Below are 17567 nucleotides of genomic sequence, written 5' to 3' on the forward strand. Positions count from 1 at the left end.
TAAAGCGCAGCCGGCTTTACCATCACTGAATAACAGTTTCATTAACATATCTTACTGTAATCACACCTCCTTATAATGATTTTAACATGATATGATATTCTTGACATAGTTTTATATTTGTTTCATATCATACTAACATAAGAAACATTACACAATCAGTAACGCGGCAGGCAGTTTACCTTGCCGTGTTAAACGGCAACGTGGAGAACGTTGTCTATTTGGTATAGTATGGAAATCCTCAATAAATAACGTCAATAAAAAGGATTACATTACCTGATTAAAAAAATAGAATTAATTTAGTAGTATAGCATTGTCGTTCTGAATAATTTCGGCCTCAAATTGAAAATAGCGTTTTATATTTTGTCATCTTATTTATTGTTTTCACGATAAAATCTAAATACAGATACACAGATTCACATGCTTTTACATTATTAATAAGAAAGCGACACATAAAATATAGTAAATTATTTGTAACTCATATTTGGTTATTTATTATAATTTCCAAAAACAAGAGCATGAAATTCATTTTAAAGTAGGTATCAATTAATGAACGAATTTAAATCTTATCCATGAAAAAATCCACGGTTATTTTTTATCCTCTGTAATTAAATTAAAATCTCCTTCAAGCCCCGCTTATGTCGTTAATCCAGTATTGTGAAAATTAACTTTGTTAAGCCTGCGAGCTGGATTTTTTCCCATTTATCCTTTAAATTAAGGTTATTTCCAACCTAACTAATTTTACAAATATGGAACGACGCTTCATAATTGGTTTGTTTCTTAACGCCTCAACTAATCGCGATCTCTCAGAAAGTATATGCGATATTGTCCGTAATAATTACAACATTACGTATCAAAATAGCGTATCACCGTACATCACATTTTAGACGCGATTGAAATATGAAACGATTTCTGATAGAATAGTACTGCGGGTTTTATTTTCATAAACTTTCATGTTAAATACATTTGATATGCCAAGTAAATTGAATATATTATTTTCTCGAAAAATAATAAATTTATCATGATTTTTTTAACAAATCTTATTTATTTAATAATTTATATTTATATTTTTTTATTTAATAAGCCCACCTGGGTAGTACACATCCACCACAAATTCTTCTGCCACATATGTAACATTTGTATGTTCCGATAAAAGGATAAATGAACCAGTTTAACTACAGATTCAACGGCCACAACATCGTAGTGCCTAAGATTTGTGGTGCATTGTCAATGTGAAGGATGCCGGTGACCATCAGACGCTTTTCAAATCCACATATATTGTAAGTGACAACATACTAACTAAAGATTATAATTATTATGTGATTAATTTATTCACAGTTTTTTTTTAATGTGTCGTGTGTATGTGTTCAGTGTTGTGTTTTTTCTTGCCGGTTCTTCTCGATAGCATCTACATACTTTCCGAACAGGTGGAAGCTTCACTTAATATAGTTGTTAAATGATGATTCGAAAGTGCTTGTAAAAGCCTTCTTGAATGAGGTATAATTTGATTTGACGACGACGATATAGAAAACTAATAAGTTTTCTATATCGTCTTGGGTATGGGTGTTTGTGGTACCTTCGTTACTTCTAATTTTCCATAACGCAAGTGCTTTAGCTACTTACATTGGGATCAGATTAATGTATGTGATGTCGTCCCATATTTACTATTTACTATATTTTGATACCGAGTAACCAGAGAACGAGAACTTCATATTGAATTTGAAATAAAGAAACACACGGCTCATTAACTTTAAACATATATCATACATGTTTCAATGAATTAACAAAAAATCAAATAATTTGTTTGATACGGAAATGGAATTTTCCCTTAATTACAGGTCATAGTTACAGCAAAATTATCGATTACAATATAGCATTTCTATTGAATGCAAATTCTTCGGCATAAATTACATGGTGCTATATTAAGAAACTAACCAAAATAAATGGCAAGTCTAAATAAAACTCCATGTAACATGTACATTAAATAATATATGGGAATTTACTTTCAAAAGAAATGGAAATACTTGGTTTATTTCCAATGACTTGATTATTAAAATGAAAAGGAAACGGTTTTTTTGTGGAATTTTGTGTATAGTAAAGAAACAGTCTGTAAATTCATTCCTTTGAAGTTTGGTGTATATTCCACTACGATGCTCCAATGCTGGATACACATGTGGAAGAATTTCATTTAAATTAGATAAATGTAGGTTTCCTCTCGATGTTTTCCTTCTCTCCCGATTATGAGAGAAATTAAAAACACAAATTGAGCACGTGGAAATTCAGTGGTGCTCCACTGGCCCCTGGACTTATCTTGTGTTTTAGTTTATTTAATAAGAAAACGTCATCGTAATTGGTCAAGCTATTCGATCTCGTCATACTTTTATATTGCTTCGAACATTTTGTACTGTCACGTTCAAAATTTACCCCGAACTTGTGTTCCAGTTTAAAAAGCATAACTATTTTATTAAACTTCATCACTGCTAATGTAATTAGCATTAGCAGACTTAATTAAATCTTACGTGTCATTTTCAAAGAATACCACAAGTTGATATTCATAACAGACAGATGGACAAAGTAAATAAATATAATTATATTCATATATTTCTTTATAATAATAGAAGGATGAAGTGTTTCTTGATTTCAACAACAACAACAACAACAGCCTGTAAATTCCCACTGCTGGGCTAAAGGCCTGCTTTCCCTTTGAGGAGAAGGTTTGGAACATATTCCACCATGCTGTTCCAATGTGGGTTGGTGGAATACACATGTGGCAGAATTTCTATGAAATTTGTCACATGCGAGTTTCCTCACGATGTTTTCCTTCACCGCTGAACACGAAATGAATTATAAAGACAAATTAAGCACATGAATAAGCGGTGCTTGCCTGGGTTTGAACCCGCAATCATCGGTTAAGATGCACGCGTTCTAACCACTGGGCCATCTCGACTCATTTCTTGATTTTTATTGGGTTAAATGTTAACATAAAATAATTAAACGGTTTTTGTATAAGCAATTTCAATGACGTAATGGATGTTAATTTATCTTGAGAGATTACAGACCGATGAACGAACAATATTAGAACGGGAAATAATTTTTACCAAAATTTGTCCATCTTGCCTAATTGCTTCTTAAATATTTATCAGAACATATTATATTTTGATCTGAAAATAAATTATTAGTAGTATACAACCTACATATTCTTCATTTCAACCATTAAAATTTTTTATTTAATGTTATATTAACTTTACCTAACCTGCCCAAGATTGTTCGGACAAATTCCTAATTTAAGACCACTACTAAAAACATTGGATATGATACATTTTATTAGCCATACTAAGAAACGACTAACATTATAATACGTAATCATTTAGTAGGCCATCGGGAACAATCATAATATGGAATACAAAGTGGACCATGTGTTACAACGGTTTACTATAATTGCTATAACAGACACTCGTCTGTTGCATAGTCAAATAATTTGTGCCTTGTCATAGTCCACTTGTAACGTCAATTTGTTTAAATATCTATTACATGTAATAAAAAGGAGTGTCTGTTAGTAATATTAAAATAACCGTTTTACTAAATGATGCCAATTTTTTTTTTTCAATTATTGTCTCCCTGTCTATTTTTTCCGATTAATCTTTGGAATTTGCAGATAGTTGAAACAACAAGGAGTACTAAATTACTCCTACAAGAAAACCACAAAAATAAATTTTGTGTTGAATAAATCTTGAACCACGTTAAAATCTGTTGCGTAGTTTAAATGATCTAAGCGTGTACTACGGAAAATGGCTTAATTTAATACTAAAGATTAGTCTACTGTAATAGGAAAACTGCCTAAAAATGTCACAAATAACATAATTTCAACATCGGTAGCTTTTTGTCAATCTAGTACAGGTACCCCATATGAAAGATTCCATTACGAAGTGCACTGTAAAACAAATCGGATGGATTTGAAAGCTGGAACCCCCGCTGGGATGTACGTGGCTTAGAATCTAGGTTATCTCGGCTACTCCGATATTTTAAAGTTCATTCAAGATTTTGTTAACCTTGATAACTTTGTCCTATATATATTTTGCTGACATTCAATTACAATTGTAAAATAAATCTACAAGCCTAACCTACTTTAGGTGAATTCAAATTATTATTTTTTGCTTTCGGTCTAGATTAAGCCTGATTTCTTTGTTGACTTTGGCCATTGTTATGAAATGATGTCTGCCAACGATATAATATATACACTTTTTTTTATGATAAATTGGTAAACCGGCCAATGGTTTGTCTAAAGGCAAGTCCTCATCATCCCCTCACATCCCCTCACAATAATTCCTCTAAACATAAATGTATCATAAACCTTGGGAACTAAGATGTCATAACCCTTATGCCTGTGGTTATAGCTGGAATTTGGAGTTGAAACTTGAAATACCACTATACTGAGTTGTGATTTTTGGCGATAAAATATGTAATGACTGGATGGTGGGTTGGTACCCAGTCTTCCACTACAACAGAATACTACTACGAGTTATGAGAATAAAATGATATAAATAAAATAAGCTATACACGTATATAAAGGTCGTACGTATACTATCAACGTTTTATAAGTATTATTACTTTCTGTTATTATGTACCTTATTGCATTCAGAGTTGCAATAATTATTTTATTGAACCCAAAGTCGTGTTAACGATTGATTAATACTTAACACTGGTCACCAGTATCGCCAAACCACATATCCGCAAAACAACGAGATATGCCAGTAACACGACGATACAAATTATCGTTACTTGGCTAACTGACAATACGTATCTAGATTTGTACGGTGCCTTTTCACAAGCAAAATTAAGCAAGTGAATACAATGTTACTTTAACTTCTGTATGCGACAGTGTATTATCTATACTTCTTTACTTAGTATTATAAATGTGAAAGTAACTCTGTCTGTCTGTTCTGCCGCTCTTTAACTGCCAAACCAATGAACCGGATTTGACGAAATTTGCTAAGAAGTAAATTTAGACTCTAAGGAAGTCTACTTTTCTGCCTGACACATGACAAGCAACCACAAATGGTTTATAATAAAATAAAACATGATTATGATGTCCATCGAACTCATTTCGTCACAGTCCATCCTCACTGGTGATCATTATCAAGAGATATATGTTAACTGTGCAGGATATATGTGTACAAATATTTGCGCAAATACAGGTGCATTCTCACCCTCACGGATTATCCGTTGAGCAGCAAATCTGACATGACTGGATGGAGTGTAGGTGAAAAAATAACAGCTTCACATGTTTCCCAAGCTAGCTAAATGCTGACATCTATCTGACTCCGGGCTGTTATGAGAATTACTCGTAGCAAAAATCTTCTATCAGCTTACCCAGGTTTGAATCCAGGACCTCATCAGTTGCAACCTTTTAAGGTAGCTTAGTTAGCTTAGATTAGTGATGTATTCAATACAAAATAAGAAGCACGATAGTGTCATTCCATAAAATAAGGAAGAGTTTTTGTTACACCAATTGGGTATTTGACAATTTTATAAAAAGTATTTTATTGTATTCTTAGGACACTAAAGATACGTTTAATAATTGTTTATTTCATTTTTAAAGTTAATTTATAACAAAAACAGTCATTTTAAATAATACGATTCAAAATTCCCGCCAAAACAGCAAGTCACGTGACAAATTAGGCCGTGACGTCATGATTCAATAAACAGTACGGAATGATCCTGTGTAAACTGTTTTTTTCTTGTTTTTCTGGAAATCTCGAAGAAATGGCTTCGTTATCATACAAAGTTTGCACAGTTCCTTGCTGTACAAGTACAACAATAAAAAATTCCAATAAATTATTTATTCATGTTCCACAATCGGGGCCTCTTCGTAAAAAGTGGCTGACGAACGTTATGCTCAGGGCATATTCTGCATTTCACTATGCACAGAGTGTGGTCACGTTTTAATTGAACATAACCAATAGCATCATCACCATAGGACTGTCTTGATGATCTGTAAATAGAAATATTTCAATAAAATAATTATGAAAAAAAATTGTAAATGGTCAGCAGACCATGTTACGCATTTTTTGCATTCTAAAACTTCAGTTAATTATAAATTACTACCTATCGCAATATAACCCGAAATATATTTTTGACATACATAACCAACAAAGTAAATAATGACAAAAAATATCAAAATTTTAAGGCTAAGGACATCGATTGAATTAGAACATTATGAATATATGTATATTAGATAGATACCGTTTTTTATACTTACACTGAAGTTTTCACGTTCCTAAATTCTGCAGAACAGAAGTCCGGGTTTGATGCAAAGAAATTTGCAATCATAAACGAATCAACTTTTGGCAGATTAGCACTATCAGCTTTAAGAGCGCAGTCTGTAAGCGTGGGAATTTATTTTCGAACACACACATAGGTATTTTACAATAATACATTTGCATTTTTCGGTGTATCGTACGCATCCCCTGAAATACTTAGTTGCTTTTTGTCGATGCAACGAATAAATTATATTTTCATTGCGCATTCACAACGTAGGATTTATAAAAATACATTTAAATACGAGCAATGTAATTAGCTATGAGGTTGTCACTCGAAAAATCAATTTTAAATTGTTTGTTAGCAAAGGGTGCGGTCCGAGTGCAATAAGATGCCTAATATACCTAATGATTTTTAGATTTTCAACTGCTTTTGTTGCTTCTAAATAAATAATTATTATTTTGAGAATATTTTAGACACATTAAATAATCACTTACTAATATTTAATAAATAAAAATAACGGAAGCATATATTAATTATATTGTTTTTTTTTTCATTTCACTAAAACCTATTAAATAAACACAAAAAATTACAAATATTACAGAAGTAGAAAAAACTAATAATACATTTACAAAAAAATAAAACAAATTTTTTGGTGTTATGGGGGATAAAAAATCTTTGTCTTGGTTAAACAAGTCAATAACACAAGAAAATGTTTTTTTATGAAATAATTCAAGTAAAATTATTTTATATTAGGTATATAAAAATAAAGGGGTTGGGCTGGGATTGGCTGGGATCTGCTCATAAAAAGTACTAAGCATCAATACACAGAGGAATGTATATCAACATTTTTGCTTAGCACTATGTACTAACTAATGTATTAATAAAGCAGTTAAATATTTAAGAATTAAGCAGACTAACGTCATCAACATCATGAGCAATGGTCTGACTTACCGTTCGTTTTAAAATTTTAATTTAGAAAAAAAAATTAGGCAACTGTGAGGCAGCAAATCCTCCACAAAACAGCAGCTCCAAAGCAGTAAAACTCTCCAGTTAAGTCAACCGAGAAATATAATAATACTTTGGAATATAATTTTAAAAATATATGACGATAGAGTGACTTTGATTAAATGATAGAGCCGTGTAGTTTTTTCTGTATGATCTGTTAGACGAGCATGTATGAGTTACTACTGTGATCACAGGTATTCCGTTAATGTCTACTGCGACGTCTAGTAACACTAAATCAAATTCCTATGCAGCTTCTTCCATTCCATGTATAACATTAATCGTACAGGTTTTTAGATTTACAGGGTATTGCAAGATAAGCAGAAACCTGTTTTAATCCAGCTCACAATTTTGCATTTCTAATTCGACATTACAAATTTTGCACATTAATATTTAAGATTTTACAGAGGTAAATTCAGAATGCAAATCCTTTTTTTTCTTTTAAAAGTTGAAGATGCTTGAAATCATGTATCCAAATGCCGAATTGCGATTTGTGATTTTCTGTAATTGCTCGTAAAAGTGTACCTAAAGGGGCGCAACTTCATCTCAGTGCCCCAAGTCATCCACATCTGCATGTGGTGCACCCTGATCTACGAGGCGACCCTGGCGACCGATTGATGGTAGGATGAACATCTAAAACAGCGTAAATAAGTGATACAGACATAGTCACCTATGCGTGAACGCCCTGCGATTTCCAGCCCGAAAGCCAAGCTTGGCGAGTATAGCATTTACTCCAAAAGAAGGACCAAAATGTCCACGGCTCCACTATTCTACTATTCTTGATTACGGCGGTGGCCACAGTAACAGTAGGGCAGGGTCTGCCAAGAAACTCCGTGTTACGAACGGCCCCACAAACAAACTAACCCTACAACAACAACAGCCTGTAAATTCCCACTGCTGGGCTAAAGGCCTCCTCTCCCTTTGAGGAGAAGGTTCGGAACATATTCCACCACGCTGTTCTTCGGTTTCCTCACGATGTTAACCTTCACCGCAGAGGACGAGATAAATTATAAAGACAAATTAAGCTCATGAATCAGCGGTGCTTGCTGGGTTTGAACCCGCAATCATCGATTAAGATGCACGCGTTCTAATCACTGGGCCATCTCGACTCAACTAAACTTAGGTTTAGGTTTATCGTATTAACAAACGATTAGGTTTGATGAAAATCTGGTGCAACTGGAAGAGGAACTGAAATATATAAGATAATACCTTTGAGGTATCTGCGAAGTCCGAAGAGAGGAAGAGGACTAAATCACTTAGATTCGGGTCCTCTTATGAACTTCAGGGAGGGAAACCAACAATCTTAAGGCGGGACCGGGTTTCTGGTGCATAAGGACCTCATTAATAACTTCAATACAAATGGGATATTTACCATATTTTTTATGTTTCTTAGATGCAGCTCCATATTTGGACATTATCTACGAATGTCTTGTGCATGAGTCTCATGATAAAAATAGCCATGTTAATTTTAAATCTATTTAATAACGTTGTCGAAATCTCCAGTGAGTTGACAGGGGTTGCGTACTTCTTCAAAGTTGTACAGGTTACGCACCCAACAAGACACCTTCAGATGATGAAGAGGAAAATATGTACCAAGACATATCAGGCAAAGCCCCGATGCAATGACCAAAAATTAGATAGATTTCATCTCTCTTTTTTTTCTCTTTGGTCACCGGGTTTAATACCGGAAGTGATCACCAACTCGTACGAGGCACTCTGGATATTCGTTTCAAGCTCGAACGTGCCTATTTAATGAAGTCTACGTTTAGACCTAACATGCTTCAAGCCGGAGATAGCAACCGATTCGCTGCCTTGGAAGCCACAAACGACGTTGACCAGAAACTTGCACAAGTGGTAGGAATTCTGCGAGATGAAGGCAAGAAATTCCTTCAGCAGAGACTCTGCAGCTCATGCAGGAGCGACCATCTACTTCATCAGATAGGGCTCAGACAAACTACAAAATCACGAGACTTGTGCAACATGATCTCCACACCTCAAATATCCATTCCAGCGAACGGGCGATCGAGCTACGCAATGCATCTTACAAATTTTTCGATATTTATGAACAAAAATAAAAATTAAAACAAAAATTGTTGCTGAGTTTTTGACTTTTTTGATCGAAATTTTCATAACGATGACGACGATGATGACGATAACGACGAACGCGAAAATGATTAAGATATCTTTGTAGAGCACAAAAAAAGGTACAAAAAAGGTTCTCGTAAAAATTTTCGAATCTCATCGGATTGCCGAGTTATTGCCGGGAACAAATTTTACCATTTTTTCAAGATGGCGGCCTTAGCGCCCCGGAATTCATGGCCTTTCATTGTCATTTATCTGCCTTTTTTTTCGACGAAATGACTTCACTAATAAGCAATGATAAGTAAAACATTAACCGATTAGCAATCATACTTGTTCAGTTCATCTGATTCCTTGAAAAGTAAAAATTAACAATTGCGTCCCACGACACTCGGGCCCCACCCTTATGTTCGCTTGTCTATGTGTGCGTAGACGTTTCGCGTAATTATAATGTTCGGCTCGAAATAAAATTGACGTGCTCTCACCTTGAGCTCTGGGGAGGGACTGAAGATTTATTGACAGCGATGTCGAATAAAAAATCAAAACCGTCAAATGATTTTCTCCATACTAAAATGTATGGACGACGAATGCAAAAAAGTAAGTAATATTTAAATAAAAAATACTAAAATATTGTGTAATATAATAAAAATTTAATGTGGTACATTTATTATTTGCACTTTTGAGACCCTTTTTAAGCAAAAATACATGAATAAACTAGCAGCTAAATAGCTCAGTAAAGCTAAATAAAAAAGGTCGATTTCAGTGTTTGGAGTCATGTTGGCGATGAATATGCTAGGTTATTGATGTATATTTTAGATATATTAAGATGTAAAACTTGAGACATATCTATTAAGATACTGCATGTAATTTTTTATCCATATTCGATGCTCCAGTTTTCAGATATTTAAAAACTAGTAAGTGCTATTTTAGCGTTCCGTAAGGACGGCCCCCTTAATAAAGTCTTTCTCCACTTGCATTTTGACTGAATAACTAATAAAATCAACACAAAATTATTAATAAAATAACACCACCGTACAAAAGTAACAGGGCAATTTGTTTGATAGACCAAACAAGATTTGTTTGTTTGTGTATTGAATCGTGGCGTCACGCGTTCTGATTGGCTAGTGAGCCGTTTGAGTTTTGTTATTGCACAGATGCAAAATTTCTTATTTATTTTTAAGTGACGTCACGCGTTCTGATTGGCTAGTGAGCCGTTTGAGTTTTGTTATTGCACAGATGCAAAATTTCTTATTTATTTTTAAGAAATAAAAATATTTATAATGTTAATTTGTAAATTGACATAGTTATTCTGAATCAGCATCTTGAAATCTACATAATTCAATTATTTTCTCATTTAATTGTTAGCCATGTCAAATACCGAATTTCGGCCTTAATTATCGAAATAAGTCAATTAAATGTATTGATACATCTGCAAGTCTATGCTTTTGAAATCTTCAAATTGATTTAAATTCAATTTATCTTCTTATAAAGTTTAATTTTCTCTAACGGATTAAGAGTTTCCAAGAATTTATTTTTACTTCGAGTTCATGCTATCGATCTATTTGTAGACAACTTTGTTACTAATGAAATTAAGCGGGCGTTGAACGTTGTTTTGGAGTGTAATTTACGTCATTTTCTATTTATATAGATTATTTAGAACATTACTTTTTGAGTTATGTATAAAAAACCAAAGACTCAAAAATTTTAATAGATACAACACTGAACCAAATAGGTCTTAATTATTTCATAGAAAATAACTTAATGAAGTTCAAATTAGGTGTAATAATAAAAAAATATTTAAAAAAATATCTTTAATAAAGCAACATAAAAGTTTGGGTTTTGTTAGCATTTTTCTACAGTTCAAACACCGTTACAAATATAAACCGAGTTAGGGCTAGGTCAAAACGACTTACAAACATCTAAATCCTTAGCTCGCTTATTTAAAGGGACGAATAAACCTAGTGCAATAAAATACATACGAAGATATACGAATTTCAGGGACATTGTCCTTTATAGCTAGAAGATTTAGGTCGAGAATTGTGTGCAAATTTTGAGGATTTTGTATCAAGAGACGTGTCACGCCCGGATGACTGTTATGCTTCAACAATTTTAGTGCCCACAATAGGAATGCATCCTTTGGAGAGCTGTTCGTGTACAGTTATCTGATATGTGATATTGTACGATGCTTTTACATGTAACACCGACCGTCTCCCCTCATTTGAGTCAGAATGATTCAAAGGGAAAAAGAAAATAGCTCACAGGATTTTAGTCACGCTTTCAGAATGTGTGATTATCTCTTACGATATTCATATTCCTAATCATATGTACATAAACAAATTATTAAAGATTGATGTTAAATATTGTCATATCTAATAAATAAATAAATAAATAAATATGAGACAACATCACATACATTACTCTGATCCCAATGTAAGTAGCTGAAGCACTTGTGTTATGGAAATCAGAAGTAACGACGGTACCACAAACACCCAGACCCAAGACAACATAGAAAACTAATGGTAATCTACATCGACTCGGCCGGGAATCGAACCCGGGACCTCAGACTGGCGTACCCATGAAAACCGGTGTACACACCACTCGAACATGGAGGTCGTCGAATCTGAAATCTGAATTGTATATGTGCATGAAATTATATGGATTCCAAAACGGAATCAGAACTACTGATAATTCTCTTGGCTCATATCATAAGTGATGTGACCAAATAATGTAGAATCGATGACATTTAGGTTGAGCCCATTTCATGCTAGACCGCACCAATACTTCCAATCTGCTGTGACCGCGGTTAGGGCCATTTCGTAATAAAACTAACGTCATAAGCAATAAATATGGTATATTCTTCTTCGTAAATTTAATACATACTTCATTGGAGGTATTAGTTTTCATATTAAGATTCCAAAGTTATTTTTAACTTGGCCTATTAAAACAATTAAATCTTGTCTCAAAAACACATGACAAATGAAGCATATTACTCCATTCAAGATGAAAACCGGTTACCAAAATATTCATTACTCAAATACGCAGTACCTTTACATCATTTGTCAGAAGCGTCAATAGCGCAATAGTTTGCAGGCTGCGATGTAAAAGTTTGTAGGATTGATCCTAAGGAAGGTTACTATCGTACTCACTCCGATATACCATGACGAATAGAATATTAGTAATGTCTTAATTATTATTTGGCATTGCTTCTTAAAAGAACTTTATGAAAATGTCCTTCCAAAATACCAAAAAACTCCTTATAAAGGATATTTTCTGTTCAATTTTTAATAAAATATAAAAGGATTAATTACGTTTCATAACAACTATACTTTTCCTTTTCATTGCCTACTAAAAATAAAATAATTTTATAAGCAAATTCTTCTATAAATGTGTCTCAGATATCTGGAAAAACTAAACATCCCTTATCACGTAAAAATCGCTTACCTTAAAGAAAAATTCGCAAACAATTTCGTGTGCGATAATGTCTTTTATCAGATGAAGATTATTAAAATGTTTCTTATCAAAATTCAACTGACTTTTATTGTATATAAACAATGCTTTTAGCTTGAATTGTTGTTTTAAAATTGTTTTTTTAAATAAAATATTAACAATAAACGCGTTATGAAGTGTCTCAAAAGTTATTACTCAATTTATTATTTTTATTTGGCATTTATTATTTTTATTGGCATATATGTCGGCGTGAAACCACGAATTTAAGAAAAGCACGTATCCAGAAATGATTATTTTAATAATTTAAAACTGTTTCATTGTTAAATTAATAATTTTTAGTTAATTATGAAATTTCAAATTAGTCTGAAATATTTTAGTGTCTGTAAACAGGTTTTATGTTGACTGAATAAGTCTACCCACCTATTCTTGTTATAAAAGAACAAGCGCCCGCCAGTATCGACAGGCTTGTTCGAGCCATCGGAGCGATCGGACCGCCTCATTGGAATAAATCAGAGAAGAATATTCCCTGAGTTTCATTTCAAACCTCCGAGGATGGTTAAAGATCGAAACCCTGACACTCGTGACGTCAGCAATTTTGACGTCATGTTTTTTTTTAAAAACGGGCTCGGATATGCTTCTCCCGTTATATATGTAAGAGAATTGAAAATATTAAAATAATTATAATAAATCAACTTTCACCCTAATGAGTGACTTAAGATCCGTCTGAGGATTTATTTCGCTAAGCGCATTTATCAGTCTGGCAAGTAAGCGCTTCAATCACCACTCATGTCAGATAGAACTAATCCACCAGTAAAAACGTCCAAAAGGCAAACGACTCGCCGTAAAAAGCAACCAAATCCTTTTGACATCTGGCTTACACACTGAACAAATAGTTGGATGAATCGTAATTCGAATTAATGCATGCAAACTTCTCTTTCGTTTTCAGATTTGACAATCTAGTCAATTGAGGTGGCCCAGATTTGAGCACGATCAATCAAGCACTATTGGATTTCCATGTGAACTATAAATTCATTTGTGTCGGCGGTGAAAGAAACATCGTGATCAAATCTACAGATTTGATCACGATGTTTCATCAGATCAGATTTGTTCCTTGTTGAAATTGGCTCTTAATCTCGTCCAAGGCCTTCCACTTGTAAGTGCTCCAACTGTAACTTCCAAGTTGTTACTTTCTGTATATTCAGTAGTCTTAATTCTAAATGATTACATTAAATTACGTAATTCAAATTATTTGATTCTGAATAAAGACGTCACTTGTTGAAGCTGAGCTAGCTCTAAATGCCCCGTTGGCTCTGACTGCGCGCAAGCTCATTGTCACTTCAAACATTTCCGCTTGAAAACCCGAGGTGTTATATAGCTTATTTTGGTGTGTAACGATTCAAATTTCTTGACACGACCGTACAATTTCATCAAAGTTGGAAACAATGTTGTTTTTGAAATATATTGTTGCAAAATTTTCTGTAATATTTTGATATAAAAAAATTATATTCAGTCTTCTCACAAATCTGTTATAGTTTTCGCAGTTGTAGGGTTGAAAACCGGACGTACATTTTTCTCTTCGACCATGTTGACATCAATATTATAATTGGTGGTTTCTAGTGCCTTGATTATCGGATTTGTAGTATACAAATCAGATAATAATTATTAAAAAAAAAATTAGTGGTAGGTTCTGTGCAATCTCTTCGTACCACTTGCTTTACCCTTCAATAAAAATATTTTGTATTATTTTATTACATTTGAATATATTTTAATAATTTAAAACTGTTTCATTGTTAAATTAATAATTTTTAGTTAATTATGAAATTTGAAATTAGACTGAAATATTTTAGTGTCTGTAAACAGGTTTTATGTTGACTGAATAAGTCTACCCACCTATTTTTGTTATAAAAGAACAAGCGCCCGCCAGTATCGACAAGCTTGTTCGAGCCATCGGAGCGATCGGACAACCTCATTGGAATAAATCAGAGAAGAATATATTATTGTTAAAGATCGAAACCCTGACACTCGTGACGTCAGCAATTTTGACGTCATGTTTTTTTTTTAAAAACGGGCTCGGATATGCTTCTCCCGTTATATATGTAAGAGAATTGAAAATATTAAAATAATTATAAAAAATCAACTTTCACCCTAAGGAGTGACTTAAGATCCGTCTGAGGATTTATTTCGCTAAGCGCATTTATCAGTCTGGCAAGTAAGCGCTTCAATCACCACTCATGTCAGATAGAACTAATCCACAAGTAAAAACGTCCAAAAGGCAAACGACTCGCCGTAAAAAGCAACCAAATCCTTTTGGCATCTGGCTTACACACTGAACAAATAGTTGGATGAATCGTAATTCGAATTAATAATGCATGCAAACTTCTCTTTCGTTTTCAGATTTGACAATCTAGTCAATTGAGGTGGCCCAGATTTGAGCACGTGTACATCTTTGCCGATGATTGCAGATTCAAATTCAATCAAGCACTATTGGATTTCCATGTGAACTATAAATTCATTTGTGTCGGCGGTGAAAGAAACATCGTGATCAAATCTTCAGATTTGATCACGATGTTTCATCAGATCAGATTTGTTCCAATGAGGGTTGGTTTCAACCAACCCTCATTGGAACAACTTGTTGAAATTGGCTCTTAATCTCGTCCAAGGCCTTCCACTTGTAAGTGCTCCAACTGTAACTTCCAAGTTGTTACTTTCTGTATATTCAGTAGTCTTAATTCTAAATGATTACATTAAATTACGTAATTCAAATTATTTGATTCTGAATAAAGACGTCACTTGTTGAAGCTGAGCTAGCTCTAAATGCCCCGTTGGCTCTGACTGCGCGCAAGCTCATTGTCACTTCAAACATTTCCGCTAGAAAACCCGAGGTGTTATATAGCTTATTTTGGTGTGTAACGATTCAAATTTCTTGACACGACCGTACAATTTCATCAAAGTTGGAAACAATGTTGTTTTTGAAATATATTGTTGCAAAATTTTCTGTAATATTTTGATATAAAAAAATTATATTCAGTCTTCTCACAAATCTGTTATAGTTTTCGCAGTTGTAGGGTTGAAAACCGAACGTACATTTTTCTCTTCGACCATGTTGACATCAATATTATAATTGGTGGTTTCTAGTGCCTTGATTATCGGATTTGTAGTATACAAATCAGATAATAATTATTAAAAAAAATTAGTGGTAGGTTCTGTGCAATCCCTTCGTACCACTTGCTTTACCCTTCAATAAAAATATTTAGTATTATTTTATTACATTTGAAAGGGCGTGTGTATCTGTAAACTAAAATTACATGAAAAATTACATCTTCTGTAGGAGACACCACTCGGCCAATTGGCCCTGATCTTACGTGTCAAAACGGTACACTTACGGACACCTGATGACCTCAGAATGACAATTCTGAGCAATTGTCACTCAGCAATTCCTCACCGGTACCCTTAGCAGACTATACAGGTGAGAAATGGCACGGGTAAGGAAGGCCACCTCCTGACCCGTGCAAGCCGCGTACTTGACCTACGTTCCCATGATTTCTATAATTTTTATTTTGACTTTTATCAACGAACAGTTTAAGTCCAACAGTGAATAATATAGTTAGATACCTCTTGCGTTATAAACATTAATTAAACGAAACATATTCAATGATAGTTTGAACTTAGTTTAAATATCTTTAGCATATATGAAATATTTTACTGAAAATTTTATCGTGTGGTACTTAATTTACGTCCCGCCATAAAAATGGCAAATAAATGGGACAGCATACGATGTTTCTACTGTTAATGGTTCCAAAAAACAAGCACGAGGGTATAATTCACAAAACGCATTTTGTTATTTCGTTGCTTTTAGACTAAAGCCATAGCGATGATAAATTATATACATATTTAAAAATATATAAGTCTTTGTTTGTAGAAGATATGACAATAGTGTACCGAAGACTTGCTTCTCGACATTTGTTACACGGTTAATGAAGACGAATCAAACAAAGCTTTATTTGAGATGTAATATTTATTGACCTTTTGGATTGAACTAGAAAGAGGCTTTGAGAGAACTACTAATAAGTATGATTTTTATCTTCTATTAATATATAAATTATAATTGTTTAAAACGTATTTTTGGAAGGATTAAAAAGTTCAATTTTTATCTTCTATTAATATATAAATAATAATTGTTGATTGTGCCCGCGACCTTGTGCGCGTTTGAATTTAACAGAAAAAAAAGTTATTGCAGCCTAAGTTATTCTCTTTTATATCAGTCATTTGCCGGTAAAAGTCCCATCAAAATCGGTCCAGCCGTTCCAAAGATTAGAAATAAACATACAGAAAGACAGACATACAGACAGACAGACCGAGAAAAATGGTAAAAAATGTTATTTTGGTATAAGTACAGTGTATAGATACATATACAATGAGTAAAAAAGGGCCATTTTAATATTACAAACAGATACTCTAATTGTATTATATGTATATGAATAAAATTTTTTTTTTAATTTCATTTTAATCATTAGAAATGTTAGGCAAAGGAGGTGTCCTGGTCCACTGTGGTTAAAAAGGGAAAGAAGGGAAAGCAGGCTTCCCTTCCGACTGTTGCAACCACCACAGTTGCGCCTACGGTGCCTAAGGCAGGACAAGCATCTAAGCCTAAGCTGTCCGCCCCTCGTACAGCTGCAGTGGTATTAACGCTGCAGCCGGAAGCGGAGCAGAAAGGCATCACGTATGCTCAGGTCTTGGAGCGCGCTGAGCAGAGCGTGAAACTCCAAGACCTTGGGATCAAT

The 17567-nt window shown here is 33.6% G+C and overlaps 1 protein-coding gene across 2 annotated transcripts in view; it reads left to right on the forward strand.

The window, feature by feature from the left end:
- Positions 1 to 17567, forward strand: part of LOC124530530 (glutamate receptor-interacting protein 1) — a 345789-nt gene that overhangs the window by 50876 nt on the left and 277346 nt on the right. The window lies entirely within an intron of this gene.

This window comes from Vanessa cardui, chromosome 6 (assembly GCF_905220365.1).
Source record: "Vanessa cardui chromosome 6, ilVanCard2.1, whole genome shotgun sequence".
Classification (NCBI taxonomy): Eukaryota; Metazoa; Arthropoda; class Insecta; order Lepidoptera; family Nymphalidae; genus Vanessa; species Vanessa cardui.